We start from the raw sequence: 16,689 nt of genomic DNA, 5'->3' as shown, positions 1-16,689 counted from the left end.
TTGCATATCACAGTGCATTTATAAAATCTGGAAAGCCATCTAAAGAATTTCAAACTTTCTGAATACAAAATGTGTATTTCCACCAGACAAGAGTCACCCCAGTCACTAAACAAATTGACCAATTTCAGAGTATTTCCTGCTTCTACTTGTTACTGATGCAGCATCTGGCTGGAACAGAGTGCTGCTGGATGCAGAAAGTTCATGATTGCTTGATTGACTGATTTTGATGTTGAAAATAATGTAAAGTTCATATATATTCAAAATGTGATTCAAAATAGATATCCAAAGACAAATCCCAGAAAATCAGTGTTTTTCTATAAGCTACATTAAAAGTTTTTCTAAATCTTCATTTCTAAGAAAAAATATATAATACAAGAATGTATAAAATTAAGAGTGCTACCTCTGGAATTAATAGCACCTGCATCTGTCTACCTCTTTACCAGGCTTTAGTTTTCTTTCTATAAACACTCATCATCACATAAACTATAACATATTTATTTATTTCTACATCTCCCATGAAAATGTGAGCTCCATGAAGGCAGGGACTTTTGTTGTTATGGTAGTTGTCATGGTGATTGTTTACCACTGCATCCCAGGGACTGGGAGAGTGCCTGTCATGTACTAAGCATTCAATGGATATCTGTTGAATTAATTATTCATAATTACTTAATTCACAATTTTAACATGAGCATAAGAACTAAGATCAGACCAAATAAGCTAATTCAAAATAGTAATGAAATTTTTTATTATCTACTACCGTTTTAAACTTTACTGTGCTTAAAAGTAAAAATCCAGCTTGATTATAGAGTTCAAAGAATGCTTTTGCCTGAATGTAAGATCAAGAATAGCTTTTCTTTACATGATTCCCAGTCTAAGGAGAGAAAGCAGATAGTATATCACACATTAAACAAATCATTCAATTACATTCGTTTAAAGAGTTACTACCTAGGAAGGAAACTGAAATGTGCCTTGAGAACAGATACTCAACTGGCACGCTGGAAGGGCTTCCCTAGAAAGGGACGCTTTGGTTTCTAGGACTTGAAGAATAAGGTCTAAATCAGGTGGAAAAGGCAGGGAACATTCCAGGCATCCACAAAGATATATAGAGAGGCTGAGTCCAGGAAGATCTTGACAAATTCCAGAAACTGTGCGACTGGTAATAGACTATTAGGTTGGTGCAAAAGTAATTGCAGTTTTTGCCATTTCGTTTGCACCAACCTAATAGAAAAGAACCAGTACAAAACAAAAGGCCGCTATTCTGGTGTCAGATTTTATTCTCACACTGAAGCCAGCTGGAGTCCTTAGAACTTTCCTGAACTTTTCTGCATCCAGCAGCACTCTGTTCCAGCCAGATGCTGCATCAGTAACAAGTGGAAGCAGGAAATACTCTGAAATTGGTCAATTTGTTTAGTGACTGGGGTGACTCTTGTCTGGTGGAAAAAGACATTATGTATTCAGAAAGTTTAAAATTCTTTAGATCGCTTTCCAAATTTTACAAATGCACTGTGATATGCAAGATCAAACTGAAGAGAACCAGCTCTTTGGCTGCAGATCTGAGATCTTTCTATGGGAGGACAAAAAGGAGCTAAATCACATTAATCTATTTTCCACACTAGTGACATGAACTAGGTTCAATTATTCAACTATGGAAAAGTCCCCTTTTTATGATTCCTCAAATGGTGTAATTTTTCCTGCCTCTGTACTTTTATGTTATCTTTTTTTTTTTTTTTTTCTCTCTGAGCTGTTCCACTAGGCACATATTTCTAGAATCAGCTGAAGTTCCACCATGCTTCTCTGTTTGGACTATCCTTCCTCTGAACTCCTCCAATATTTTATGCCCATTACTATACAATTCTTGATTGCATCTGAGTCCCTTGAGGAGACAGGGAGGAACAGGACAGGAGACAGGGAGGAAGAAGGACAGACGATGCCTGTGAATACAGAGTATTTTTCTATAGAGAATATTTCTAATGAAGATGTAAAAGATCCATTAAAAATTCAAGCATTATATTGTTTGAGAGGGCGATTTTTTTTTTCAATTTAGGTGGTCTGTTTTATGGTTTCTTCTATGGAATATCTGTGCAATAGGAGATCCTCTTGAATAATTACCCACTGAACAAACTATCTCTCAAACACATCTCAATTTTAGACTTGTTGCTTAGGTCATTCTCTGGAGAGTGTCCTGAAGAAGAGAAAAAGTGGAAACTTACAGATAGTAGGCCCAGGGAAAATATAAATTATTTTATGGCCACTTTTGAGGGCCTCATATTTTCTTGGTTTAGGTACTTAGGAGACAGATATAAGGCATACAATCTTTAACATTATTAAAACCAATTCAGAAAAATCCCTTAACCTTCCAAAAGTAAAGCAGATAGAGAACATGAAAACAATCTATGGAATTGGAAATCAGTGATCAATACATCTATGAAAAATGTTACTATTTTATAAGACATCCAAAGAAACACACAGGAAAACAAAATAGAAATAGCTTACAACATTCGACACTGCTTGTGTATAATCACACAAGCACTTGGTATCCTAACTAGTGGAAATGCAAAGTAGCGCATACTATGGGGAATATAAATTGGCAACTCATATAAAGACTCAAAGAAAAGCTTTACTCTTGTCCTCATAATTCCACTTCCAAGTAATACAGCTTAGGAAGAAAGTCAGGGAAAAGAACAAAAATTTGTATACCAGGATGTTCATTACAGCCTTAAAATTCAGGAAAGTTTGTAAATAATTAAAATATTACACTACTCGAAAACAATTTATGACACAACATTAGGATGGAACATTTGTAGTCAGTAAAAATCATCTTTTCACATTCTAATGACAGAATAAGAAAAATACTCCTTACATTAAGCTAAGCAAAATAAATGTAGGGCATACAAATTATACTATAAATTGTACTGTACATGTGTGTATATACACATATACACACATACAAATAAAGGAAACAGACCAAAATGGTATCATGTATTTATTTCCTTTAAACATTTCTGTACTTTCCCAATTTTCTACAATGAATATTTTCATGACCAAGAAAAAGTTAATAATATTAAATGATTAATTTAGACTCATTTCATTATATGCATGAATTATTCCACATAAATAGCTCCTTTTTACAATCAAGCCAAAGAACTGTCAGACCATGTTGGGTTCTACAGAGACTCAATCGCCAACAATGACATAAGGCAAAACCTCCCACAGAGACCCTCTTCTCTTTCACATAACACTGTATTTTTTAACAATGTTTAACAGTTGGAAATTCTGAGAAGCTACAGATGAGATCATTATGAGAAAGTATTTTCCATCATGCTTTTGTCAGGGAAAATCCCTTAGTAGTTCTATTTCTGAGTTATATTTTTAGCCAGGCTGACAAAATTTAAAGCAAACTATGTAAAATGTGTATTTGCAAGCATCTTCCTCTACCAAATGGAATTCACTTTGACTATCACACTGATAAAGATCATTTATCACAGGCTTGTCTTCTGCACGACCCTGTAGTTGGAGGGTGTGAGAGACTACAAGACAGAAAGTGGTCAGGACCTCAAAAGATGGCGCGTGAGCCGCTGCTTCAAAAAATTAACAAGACATACCAGAAAAATATGATGATGTTTATGGTCTGATAGGCATCTCTGTGATCTGTAATTTATGTATCCTATCTCTGTGCAATCAACAGATTTAACGGGTCAGCAAGCTTCAGGAAAACCCTAAATGGATTTGGGTTCAGTAAACAGCCAGTCATCACTTCTACCCCATTTTAACCCATCATGCTGAACTGTGAAGCCAAGGACTTGTTTAAACTGTCAAATCCAGTTTCCTCATAGAACTTTCCGCCCTTCTATTTGTAAGTCCATCGTTGCCTTTGGTTGCTGACATCACATTCCCAGGGACTGTTCTCTCTTGTATAAACATATATCCGTGTAAATCCTTAAAATTCATGGCCTTTGGGTTTTTCCTTGTCAGTCAATCTGAATGTCCCCTTCCTCAGATCCTAATAGCTCTGGGCTGGGTTAGGTTTTCCCTGATTTGCCCAGCAGTGAATTCAGCTTAATTAAAAATCCACTCTGCCTGAGAGTTTCTATTTTTACTTTATGAACCCATAGGACTGATGAACAATAGTTAGAACTGTATTCAAATTTTGGATAGTTTGAATTATGTATTAGCTGGGAGTTTCTTCTTTCAAGGAAAAGAATACACAATTAGGTACAAGCATATATACACACATACACACACACACACACACACACACAAACAAATCACAAGTAATTACTGAATATGCCAGAGCTGTTTTCTCTGAGATTTCTTTAGGCAGTTATCTATAGACATTGTCATAGAAATGCTTCCAGATTACAATGTGGCTTCCTCTCCTTGTGGAGAAAACTCTGATTTTTGTGACCCTGAAGCCATGTAAAATGGAACTAGTAATACCTACTGTATCACTTGATTGGTGAGAAGATTAAGCGAAGTCAGAGTGAAATGGATTAATATATCATTGTCTGAAAATTGTTACACTAGAAAGCAACTCCTTAGAGCAAGGGAATTTTGTTGACCAACTAGCACTCTTGCTGGGACATGATACAGAGTCCACTGATTAGGGGCTGATTTGCTTGAGGAATGTGAATGAATCATAGATGCTATAATTGCCCTTGTTCTGTCCCTAAATGAAGAAAAACGAAGCAGCTGTGGTCATCTACATTCTCACTGTCTAATAGCCACAAGTGGTCTAAATCCAGACTAAAATACGGTGGACTCTGGTTGCATTTATATTTATCCCCCAGCTATTTCTGTCTCCCTATTTTACCAATTTCAATTCAAAATGCTCTTAGCCCTTAAGAATCTGAACTGCCTCAGTTGTGCACTGTCCTCTGGATTTGTAGATGCCATAGAAATGTCTGTTCTGATAACAATGTACTGAGGGTATCATGCTTATTTAACCTCTGGTGAGGTAGTTAGGAAAATGCTTCTGATACTGGCAAAGATCCTGAATAGGAGGCCCATGCTTTGTGATGCCAGACCTCTTCCTTGTTATTGCTTTTGTATACATGATAAAACATGATTTCAGTCAGAGCAAGTGGTATATGACTCCTGACATTGTGTGATAACACAGCACATTGTTTCTGTGGAGATGTCAACACAGTTCTGTAAGGATGATTCGCTTTCCGGTTTTATGCTTTCTTCCCCTGAATCCTCATAAGAAGCTGCTCTGAAGTTTAAACATCGAATAAAAATGCTTCCAAACAATTAATGCGACAGCAAACACACCAATAAACCTATCGGCAGCAGCCTCAGTATTTTACCTCAGTCTTTAATGTCAGGTTGCTTTTTTATTCCAGAGGTCAGAAAAACAAATGCTCTGGGAGCTCATTACGTGCATGCCTAAAGAAGCAGAAAAGTAGGTACTTTTCCAAATGCCAGACATTGAAATCTAGATTTTTCTCTTTGTACTTCACTGTAATTCGGGTGATAAAATACTTGCGAATACAAGCTATTAAAACAAACCAACAAACGGAAATCAGTCTCTCATAGCCTATTTTGAAACTCCCTCCCTGTGTTCTTAATTAACTGTTGACTTTTAAACCAAAAATGCCAATCAAGAAGTACAAAGTTATCTTTAGCACTGTCTAGCTTAAAATGTCGATAGTTAATATTTGAATATAAAAAAGTATAAAAATAAATAATAGACAACTCATTTTAGCTAACACTTTGGAATTAACTTTGAGTAGTAGAAAACTACACAATATAAACCTGTTTTTCAATGGTTTCTGTTATCAAGTGAATTGATGGATTATCGTAACCTTTGTTACCTGGCACTCAGAATACTAATTTTAAGCACAGGCTCTTTTAATAAGAAGCTAATTGATACCCATAATAATGACCCAAATAAATTGTAACGTCCTTGAAATTAAGTTCTGGAAAAAATAAGCAAGTCTGAGCAGTTTTATTCTTAGGCTTATTTTATTTTTTCTGTAATTATTTAAAAATGAGTGATCTACATGTCATACATGTATATGGTAATTCTCTTCTGTATAAAATACCCTCTGGCCATCCTGAAAAATAAAATTAACTCTTGAGCTTTATGAGATTTTCTGAAGAAAAATTATCTCTATAAAGAATGTTAGACTGGGCATGGTGGCTCACACCTGTAATCCCAGCACTTTGGGAGGCCCAGACAAGAGGATCACTTAAGCTCAGGAGCTCAAGACCAGCCTGGGAAATATAGTGAGACCTCATCTCTACTAAAAAATAACATAACATAACATAACATAACATAACATAACAAAACATAACATAACATAACATAACATAAGCCAAGCATGGTGGTGCATGCCTGTAGTCACAGCTACACTGGGAGGCTGAGGCAGGAGGGAGGATTGCTTGAGCAGAGGAGATGGAGGCTGCAGCGAGCTGTAAACATGCACTGCACTCCGGCCTGAATGACAGAGTAAAACGCTATCTCAAAAAGAAAGAATGTTAACTTGCTGACACAAATGCTCTCTTCCATTCTTTTTCCTCTCCTTACACCATCCCTTCTTTTTTCCATTACTCACAATGATGGGATTAGTACAGCTTGTACTGGGGCTTTGGAACTATAATAAACAAGGAGCAATTTTCCGGTCCTAATTAACTCCTGTTAAAATAAGCACTGCACAACAATAGTCTACCCAGAGTTGCACTGAAAAAAACCACAACAAACCTAACACTCTATGAATAATGAACCCTATTTAAATGAGCAGGTTATTGTAGGGTCTTAATGAGCTGCTCTGTGGCCACAGGACACACACTGCATTCCAGAGTAATGCAGCATTTTCCTGCAGACACTTGCAGGCTGGGCTAGCAGCAGAACGGCTTCCCTGGTAAAACCAGAGAGGTAGCATCAATGGTTTGTTAAGTTTCCATTTTACATTTTCACACGCCTCTTCTGCAACTGACATCAGCCATCCCCATCCCTTTTTGAAATGTTGTCTTCCTTCTTTGACCTCCAGGCTTCTATATTCAAGCATCCTCCTCCTTTATATCTTTTCTGAAGTATAGTTTACAGACCATAAAATTCACTTGGTTTAAGTATACAATTCAATGAATTTTGGTAAATTTCCAGTGTTATGCAACCATCATTGCAATCTAATTTTACATTTTCATTGCACCAAAAATAAACTTTGTGCCCATTCGTAGTCATTCCCTCTTCCCACCCCCAGGCCAACCTAAGCAACCATTAATCTTTTTGTCTGTATAGGTTTGCCTTTTTTGGACAATTAATAGGGAATCACATAATGTGTGGACTTTTAGCATAATGTTTCTGAGGCTCCATGTAGCATACAGCATGTGGAACACAATACTATTCCATTGTATAGATATACTACATTGTGCTTGCTCACTCATCAGTTGATGCACATCTGTGTTATTTCTACTTCTTGTTATTAAGAATAATGCTGCTATGCTGTGAACATCTGTGAACAAATTTTTGTACAGACACATGTTTTCATTTCTCTTAGGTAGGTACCTATGAGTGGAACTGCTGAGTCATATGATAAATCTATGCTTAACAGTTTAAGAAACTGCCAAAAGCTTTTCCAGAGTTTTGCATTACTAGTAGCAATGTACGAAGGTTCCATTTATCCATATATTTACTAACACTGGTTATTGTCGATGTTTTCCATTATAGCCATCCTAGCTGCTGTGAAGTGCTATCTTGTGGTTTTAACCATTTCCCTATTGGCTAATGATGTTGAGCCTCTGTCATTTGTGTCTGACTGTTGTTTCTGTTTTATTTTGTTTTTATTCCTCGTTTTAGTATTCTTTGATATTTGTAATGTCCCCTTTTTCCTGTATACCTATTTCCTGATCCACACGGATCATGTTGACTCCCACTCATGTGCAATTAACTACCGTATCTTAACGAATGCTGCTCATGGCTCATTCTCAATCTATTTATCTCCATGAAGTTACTGATACCATATGTTAAAAGAAAAACTTTAGACAAACCAAATCTAGCAGAGTTTATTTGAGCAAATAAATGATTCATGAATAGGGCAGCAGTCTGGACCAAAAATGGTTCAGAATGCTCCACCCTACCACATGTGCAGTCTATATTTATGCCCACAGAAAAGGAAGTGACATACAGAAACAACCTGATTGGCTGCAGTCAATGTTTGCCTTATATAGTTGTATTTGGCAGCTTTCAGTCTCTTAATGGCTGGAGGTTTAGTTGCTGTGATTGATTGAGACTCAGTTACTTTTTACAAGAGTATATACTTCTAGTTTAGGTTATAGCTTGTTAATACACCAAGTTAGGTTACAATTCACTATGTCTAGAGAAACTTTTAGGCAACTCTTAAATTATATATGGAGGCAGTTTTGGCCAAACTTAATTCAATTTCATACATATTTCTACTTGGAAAAGAGGCAGGGAAATTGAATTTTTAATTTACACATAAATAATGAACAGAAGTTCAAATGTACCTTGATTTAATGCATAATATAATTACTCAAAGTATTAGTATACCATAATCGTTTGGATTTTACATAAATATATTGCTTTTACATAAGCATATTGACCACATGATCAGACTTGCCTGTTCTCTTACTGTCTTATGGACAGTGTAGGATTCACTAAGCTGCGGTCATTTCCTGTTTAGAACCTAGCTGTGATCATCTTCTCTGCCTGCCTCTTACTTTGTTTCCTTCATTTTCTTTTGTGACATAATGGCTGTAGCTGAAGCATACAGGTAGAATGTCACTATGCCCCCTATTTTCTTCTCTTTTGGCCTTTTCATCTTTCTTTTTTTTTTTCTGGTTCTCCAAGTCCATTTATGCATTTATTCATTCTTTTTCTCTTTTTTTTTTATACTTTAAGTTTTAGGGTACATGTGCACAACGTGCAGGTTTGTTACATATGTATACATGTGCCATGGTGGTGTGCTGCACCCATTAACTCTTCATTTAACATTAGGTATATCTCCTAATGCTATCCCTCTCCTCTCCCCCCACCCCACAACAGGACCTAGTGTGTGATGTTCCCCTTCCTGTGTCCATGTGTTCTCATTGTTCAATTCCCACCTATGAGTGAGAACCTGTGGTGTTTGGTTTTTTTGTCCTTGCAACGGTTTGCTGAGAATGATGGTTTCCAGCTTCATCCATGACCCTAGAAAGGACATGAACTCATCATTTTTTAGGGCTGCATAGTATTCCATGGTGTACATGTGCCACATTTTCTTAATCCAGTCTATTTTTGCTGGACATTTGGGTTGGTTCCAAGTCTTTGCTATTGTGAGTAGTGCTGCAATAAACATACGTGTGCATGTGTCTTTATAGCAGCATGATTTATAATCCTTTGGGTATATACCCAGTAATGGGATGGCTGGGTCAAATGGTATTTCTAGTTCTAGATCCCTGAGGAATCGCCACACTGACTTCCACAATGGTTGAACTAGTTAACAGTCCCATCAACAGTGTAAAAGTGTTCTTATTTCTCCACATCCTCTCCAGCACCTGTTGTTTCCTCACTTTTTAATGATCGCCATTCTAACTGGTGTGAGATGGTATCTCATTGTGGTTTTGATTTGCATTTCTCTGATGGCCAGTGATGATGAGCATTTTTTCATGTGTTTGTTGGCTGCATAAATGTCTTCTTTTGAGAAGTGTCTGTTCATATCCTTCTATCTAATCAGTAGCCAATATAGTGACTCCATTCAAAGGTTCAAATGACACTTAAACCAAAATTATTATCCATTTCACACTCTCCAACCAAGTGAACAAGAGGAAAGAGGAGAACAAAGCAAGGAACAAAAGAATAAAAAAGGTCAAATTAATTTTCAACCTGGAGAAAACATGTCAGATCTTGATGTAAAACAGAAAAGTCTGGAAAATTGGGATTATACAATATGCAGTTATGTGGCCAGTTTTAGAGATGCAATAAACTGAGTGTGATTAAATGGTAAATTGGACTGATCAGGTTAGCCATACTTTTCTTGTGAAAAGTACCAAGCATGGAAAAAAAAAAAAAGATATAGCTCTATTTCCCTTTACTTTTCCATCTGTATCTTTCATATTTTTGAAAATTAAAAAAAACCACCAAACTATTTTTCAAGTATTAATAAAGAATCAAGAAGAACTTCATTTAAAACATTTTTGCCTACCCTTCAAAAAACTCTTTCACTGTTTCAAGGCCACTGCTTCTGGAACCCAGATTTGTTCTAGCTTACAACCTAGGAATAAGAGTATATGCTTTCCTGTCTGGATGGCTTTTGAGAAACTCTGAGAATAAAATCTGACCCAGTCCAATCTGACAAGGTTGCTGTGCTTGTTTGAATGTAAAATGATTCATAAAGTGAACCAAAAGTATTTGTTAATTGTTAAAAAGCTTCAGTGGTGTGGCTTAGTTTAAGAGCTACATCTGGCATTTTGGTAGGAACAAACTACTTATGAATGAGGAATAGTTATATTTTTTGTGTTGTTGCTTTTGTTGTTGTTTTAGGGGGGCAGAGGGAAGAAAGAGGACAGAAGAGAACTAGGACTTGGTATTTTGAAAACTGGGACATCATCACTGGCCTACCCACCACATAAATGTAACTAGTGTATATGATTTTAACTTTGTAATCGTGTACATTGACACTTCTTTTTGATATTATAGATCTATACAAAGAAAAATACTCAAAGAGATGCAGGAAAAGAAATAAGAAAAGAAATTCTCTGTCCAGCAATTATTTAGCAGTAAATTGACATATAAATGTGGTGTAATTAAACTCAAACCACTTTTCAACTTAATTACCGATACAAAGAAATGGGAAAGCATCGACCTCTAGGCTTCAGAAAGCTTAGGTAAAATCATTACAAATCTGTCAGTTGTACCATGAAAATAAATCTGGAATCTAGGCAGTTCTTATCATTTTCATTGCTGCCACCCTGGTCTGAGTTACCAGCATTTTCTGGGACTTCTGAAATAACTTCCAAACTATTGTTCCTCAGACTTACCCCACCTCTCATACACCACTCCACCCCCTGCCCCCAAACACACAAAAGCAAAGTGATCTTTTTAAAACTTAAAGTCTAATCATGTCCCTTCTTGGCTCAAAACCCACCCATGAGAAATTAAATAGGCTTTTAAAGTTAGGTATCAATTTTAAAAGTAACACTTATAATTCTATATTCTAAAGAGTAGCTGAGTCTATACTAGGACATTTGCTTCCAGAAGTCATGAAAGTAGTCTGAAGAAGTCACAAATAGGAGTTTATAAAGTTCTAGAAATATCAAGTTTCTAGATTCTTTTTAGTTTTTGCTCCATTTAAACATTCACACCAACTGAGGTCTGGGGGTGAAAGGGGAAGTTAATTTATCACCTCAATAATATTTATTTTGTATAGAAAAGAATGGTTAAATGTATTCAGTAGTCTAACCTGCTCTTCTTGGCTATTCATTCCTGAATGACAGGAATTCCATTTGTGCCACCCTCATCACCACCATTAATTTCATGATGGACTAGCTACTTCACAGCCCTCATGTCCCCACCACTCCAATTCAAGCTCAAGGGCTACTGAAGCATAGTAGCAGCTTACAAAGAAAAAAAAAAAGACAAAACAAACTCTTAGCAATAATGTTATGTCATTCACACTAGAGACAAAATAACTTCATTATTAGAGATGCTATCATTGAAATTAATTCACTGGTTATAAAAGGAAGTCTATTCAAGAATATCTGCATTTTCGATGCCTTGCAAAATAAAATTAAATGGAAGAGAAATTAACAATAAAACAGAAATAAACACTATTAACATTTTATGTAAGTTCTCCACCTTCCTTGATATATGACATAAGCATTTTCTTAACTCATTAAAAACTCTAAAGAAACTTAGAAAACAATAACGACAACTGCTGTGGCTTCTCGTCTCTCTCAGAGTAAAAGCCAAAATCCTGAGGATGGCCCATAACTCTATACAATCTGGTCCACCCTTTCATCTGTGAGCTCATCTTCAATACTACCCTAAAGCCTCCAGTTTTGCTTCAGCCACATCCATCTTCCCATTGACTCTTTAATAAGCCAGACAATTCCCTGGATTCTGGCATTTCAATGGCTCCTTCCTCTGCCTGCTAAATTCCTCTCCAACACGTATTCATTGTGTGCTCTCTCACCTCTTCTAAGTCTTTAGTCCAGTATCACCTACACCTTGCCTTTCTCATGCCTTGCTTTATTTTGCTCCATAAAACTTAACTACTGAGTAAACCATAGTTAATCACTCATGTTTAAATATTTTTTCATCCATCTCCTACAGTAGAATATGAGTGACAGAGAACAGGGTTCTTCATTTTTTGTTTGTTTAGTATACCCAGGGCCCAGAATGTTGCCACACTCACGATAAGCAGTTCCGTAAAGAGCATTATTCCCTGTGATAGAATGTCAGGAGTGAAGTTGTCAAGTCCTTTTTCTAGAGAAGTGGTGGGTGTTTTTGCTTATTAACTAAGGCACAGTCTGGATTGAAGAGTAGACATGAGATAAGAGTTCTGTGTTCTGCCATCAAAAAGACAAAAAAGAAGTATACATCTTTTCAATTCTTTTATGCTTGAAATTCTCACCTTCTTTTAAATCACAAGGATAATCTGTTGACCCTTACAACAGCTCTGAGCTATTATTATCCCCAACTGAGAAAGAAAGGAAGAGGCTGTGGTATTTACTGAGGTCCTAAATGGCAGACAGGACTAGTAAACCATGTTATTAGGTTTCTGCTTCTATATAGTCACAATGAACCGCAGCCACATCTCCCAGAACAATAAATTAGCAAGTAGACAGAAGTCTTTCTTTCCACCCTCAAAAGAGGTTTTTAGCCTTTATAATTAGCTTTTCAATAAAGATACAAGAATAATCTTTCTTGTATTTCATTGATGTGCTCTCAGCAGATCTTAGCCTTTCCATTATTTCCTTTGTTTAGTTCAATGTGAAAGTGCTTGGCTTTAATCTTCATTTCACTTAGTTTTATCCAAATATAAAACCCCTACATTTGCATAGGCTATCCCAGGGTCCAGAAAGCATTCATACTTTGTCCATCTGATACACCCTCAAAACAACGCTAGTTGAGGTAAAAGCAGGTGGGTGTATCTTTACCCCAGAAGGATCCTTGACCTGCCCAATGCGACATCACTGGTAAGCCTCAGAACCAGGGCAAAAAAAAAAAAAAAAAATCGATCTCTTTAGTGTAAACCCAATGTTTTTTACAGGAAATGCATTCACTGGTGTGTGTGTGTGTGTGTGTGTGTGTGTGTGTGTGTGTGTCTGTGTGTGTGTTGAGGCAGGGGAGCAATTACATAATGGGAAGAAATTATCTAAATTATTCTTATTTCACATGTCTTCTAGAAATATAATTGTCACTTTTGCACTCCACTTCCACTTCCTGGCAATTTTTCTGCTTCCATAATTCAAAAACGGACTCTTTGGTCATTCCTTCACATTCCTTTTCCTTTTGTCTTTCAGCCTCATCACTTCCTTCTACTGATCTTCATTTCCTGCTTTTGAGACTTTCCCGCTGCCTTCTCCTGTCATCTTCAGGTCCCAAATGCAATTTTGCCAGATTCCACGTCCAAAATTAACATCATTTACTCTTTGGCTACACTAGTAAAGGTGCTTCCTTTTATCCCTCCAGATCCATATGTAGCCCAAGTTTGAAGAACTTTCTTCTCCCTTTTTAGAGTTGTATAAGTTTCCTGAGAGCTGGCTCTACAATCTCCATACTCTCCAGCACACACCACAGTATAGCACTGAAAATAGTGCCTTTTACACTGTGGGTAGGCATAGGTATTTGAGAAATGAGCCATGAACTCAAAAACATAGCTTCAGGGAAATCATGAGAGAGGGTGTCGGCAGGAAGCACTGCTTGCCTTTCTTCACCACCCAACTTCTGCCCTCTGGCCTTTTCTCAGTCCTCCACTTCGCTCCCCACTGGCATGCCACACATATGAGATAGCATGAGGTATGACTACTGTTCCATCAAGTAGGGAGGACGCTGAATGCATCAATGACACATTGCCTCAAGGTTCCATTCCACTATAAATATATAAGCAATTGTTCTTTGGCCAATGCATATTTTTATGCAGTAAACTAGTTCTCATTTTGCTGGACATTTATTACAACATTTACCCATTACAAAGAAACTCATTATGTTTAATATGTATGGTTTATTCTGCACAGAAAACACGTTTATTTGATAGGCCTATTACTTGATCCATTTTATTTGTATATACAGGATAACACAGGATATTTTTCTTTAATAAAATAGTGAGAAATTTTTGATCTAAGAAGCTTCAATATCACTTTTTTTTTAGTATGCATCACATTGGTACACTGTCTGGGGGTAATCTTGATAAATGGAATGAATCCTACTTAAAAATCTTTTGTTGACATAAATTATTGAGAATTTTATATTTTAAAAATACTATAAATTTCTTTAAATTTAAAAACCAAATATACTTCTATAAATGCCACACTTATTTGGAATATATTTCTGTATATTGTAAGTTGAATATTCATTTATATTTTTCTGCAAAAATTAGTTGTTCATTCTTTAATTCATATAAATTTTAGCTTCCTTTTTCTTTTTTTTCCCCAAATCCACAACTTTCAAAAATTTTCAACAGGACTTCCCTTTCTGAAAGTTAATGCCTTGATTAACATTTCACAATAAGTTATAACTATCATTTATACTTGATTTTTCTTTGATTTCATTCTAAATTAAGTTTCTATTTTAATATGATTAGAGGCTTTGAAGACACAATGGGATCTGGGAAGTATACTTCTGCTTTATATTAAAAAACAGATTTATCATTAAAATTGTTCCAAGAGGACTGGACTTTTTCTATTTTATTCATTGATTTATCCCAATATCTAGGACAGTGCTTGGTGTTCAGGGAGCACTAAACAAATACATCAAATGCCTCCTATCCACTGCACTTTACCCACTGGGGAGTTGGAAGGTCAGGAGAGGCTCTTACTGTGCCAGACATTATGGTAAGCAATGTCACATCATCTCATTTAACTATCATAAATATTCTTTGTGGTAACTTTCAACATCCCCATTTTACAGATGAGGAAATAGATGCATTGAGAAGTTAAGGTTTTCATGTAAGAAAACAGAGCTAATAAATTGCAAGGTTAGAATAAATGCCTTGAAATCTGTCTGTCTGCAAAGTCTAGGCTCTTAACAACACCCTATGTTGCCTGCCTTCACCCAAAAGTATTGTAACTAGAAGGAACATTAACTACTCTTCCTCTATCTCCACACTGTATACGAATATTCAGACTGACTGAGATAAAATTACTTGCAAAAAGAAATCTTTGCAAGTCAGTGCCACAATTAAGTCATGACCTAGTACCATTAACCTGTTTTGGTTTTTAGAAGGGTGGCATTCTCCCACCTTGAAACATCAAAACTCATCTAATGAGAAGAGACCTTGTTCAAGGGTAATGTGTAGCTTGCAGTTAGAACAGGTGACAGGCTTGACAGTAGCAAGACCGACTGCTGGTTTACAGCAATGTGAATGTCCGGTGCTTGGACTTTCCAGGAAGCAGGCCAGTGCCATATTTCTGGCTGGCTGCTTCTGACTTGAATTTAGGGTCCTCCAAGATACTGGAGCACTACCTCCCAGAACCTCACATAGTCCATTCATCAATATATCAAACAAATATATATGGTGTTTCAAATATGTGCTAGGCACTGATCTCAGAGTTGGATATGGAGGTAAAGAATGAGAACACATGGACACAGGAAGGGGAACATCACACTCTGGGGACTGTTGTGGGGTGGGGGGAGGGGGGAGGGATAGCATTGGGAGATATACCTAATGCTAGATGACGAGTTGGTGGGTGCAGCACACCAGCATGGCACATGTATACATATGTAACTTACCTGCACATTGCGCACATGTACCATAAAACCTAAAGTATAATAATAATAATAATAATAATAATAAAAGAAAAAAAAAAAAGAAAACAAAGTTTCTGAACTTAGAAAATTCACAATCTTATTGTATGTGTAGATATACGTCTGCATATACATCTTAAAATATCATTGCAAGTTCTTTGTGTAGTATGAAATTGCAAGGGAAAAGACATATCTTTCATTCTCATCTAGGTTCATAACTAAAATCTTACCTCAAGTATCAAGTGGTTAGTGTTCATTCTTGCCCATATATATACTAGTATGTACTTTTACTATTCACATTTTACAGAGAAAGAAACTGAGTTTTAGAGACCTCCAGGTGACTGGATTAGCTTCTCACAGCAAATGGTGACAATTCAAGATTGAAAGAATCTCTGGTCTCTTTGTTACCAAAGACAAAGTTCTAATGCATCAAGGAGAAGAGGTTCAGGAAAAGGTTCACAGAAGAACTCACGAGATATGTCTGTGGTCCTACTTTTAGATGTGCATTTTTTTGCGGAGATTGCTTCCTCACCTGAGCCTCAGTTTAACATGAACTGCTCAAGTCTAAAAACAAATTAGGTGCATGAATTTCTCCTTACTTTTACAGAAACCAGTTTTATTCCATTTAGCAAACATAGTGATTTCCTCTGCCACATTGCTCAACTATAGCTTATTAATGGCTTCCACTTTTCCTTGCTTGTGCCTTAAGGGTCCTCAGTAATTACCCAACAGCTGTTTAGACACATAGCCCCAGAGGCTGGTTTGGTCTCCTATTTGCTACA

General features: G+C 36.5%; 1 protein-coding gene across 21 annotated transcripts in view; it reads right to left on the bottom strand.

The window, feature by feature from the left end:
* Positions 1-16,689, bottom strand: part of NRXN1 (neurexin 1) — a 1,133,558-nt gene that overhangs the window by 742,625 nt on the left and 374,244 nt on the right. The gene's annotated exons all lie outside the window — the stretch shown is intronic.

This window comes from Pongo pygmaeus, chromosome 12 (assembly GCF_028885625.2).
Source record: "Pongo pygmaeus isolate AG05252 chromosome 12, NHGRI_mPonPyg2-v2.0_pri, whole genome shotgun sequence".
NCBI classification, from domain to species: Eukaryota; Metazoa; Chordata; class Mammalia; order Primates; family Hominidae; genus Pongo; species Pongo pygmaeus.
The sequence above is the reverse complement of the archived record's forward strand: the minus strand, read 5'-3'. Positions and strand labels throughout refer to the sequence as shown.